Below are 965 nucleotides of genomic sequence, written 5' to 3' on the forward strand. Positions count from 1 at the left end.
GTGAAAGTAGGAAAGAAAGAAGATCTTTTTATTAAATCTGATGCAGGCACCCAAACATGGATTCTTAGCCGTGGCATTTGCAGACCGGATCTGGACCAGGTTAGTGCACAGCACTATCTTCCCTGTCTGCAGCTGAAGTAGCTACTCTGACTCCAACCTGAGATACAGTCATTGTTCTACTCTTTAATACTTTTGCAAAATCCAAACCGAATAGAAACTGCACACGATGACACCCGCCACTTGCTCCCTCACTAGGCTCCCCATGACACTTCATCCATATTGCATTTTTTACTCCATTGCGAACAGCGGTGAAGGGCTCACCATTTTTTAGATCCCTGAGTATTGTAGTCAACTCCATTTCACAGAGTGAACTTAGCAGAAAGCTAAGACAGGTTCTCAGGAGCCAGGTGCCACAGGCTTGTTTCTTAACAACTCTGAGGTATCGCCTGCAGAGGCCAACTTCAAGACCTCTGTCTGATTCAACCACTCATTCTGAGGTTGGCTGTCTCCCCTCTGTAGCACCCAAACATGGATTCTTAGCCGTGCCATTTGCAGACCGGATCTGGACCAGGTTAGTGCACAGCACTATCTTCCCTGTCTGCAGCTGAAGTAGCTACTCTGCCTCCAACCTGAGATGACAGCCTGGCGTACGGAAGTCTTCTGGCTTCAGGACCCCCTGCCAAGGGGAGCTTCTAAGTCACCCGCTTTGAAGCTGAGTTCTCTGTTGCTCACACTCCTGACTGCCCAGTTTGAACTGGTTCGTTCTGAGGGGTCTCTCTTCCCGCTGCTGCTCCCTGAGGATAGTTACTTTGTCAGATTCCCCCTTTCCTCTTGGAATCCTGATCTATGCCTGGCACGAGGCCAAGAGGAAGTTTGTTTTCCAGGTGTTGTCATGTCCAAATGTCTCCTGCGTGGTTTTCTCTCAGCAATTATTCCAAAGGGTTTACCTGTCTCTCTACTTTTTG

The sequence above is a fragment of the Microtus ochrogaster genome, chromosome 18 (assembly GCF_000317375.1).
Source record: "Microtus ochrogaster isolate Prairie Vole_2 chromosome 18, MicOch1.0, whole genome shotgun sequence".
Lineage (NCBI taxonomy): Eukaryota > Metazoa > Chordata > Mammalia > Rodentia > Cricetidae > Microtus > Microtus ochrogaster.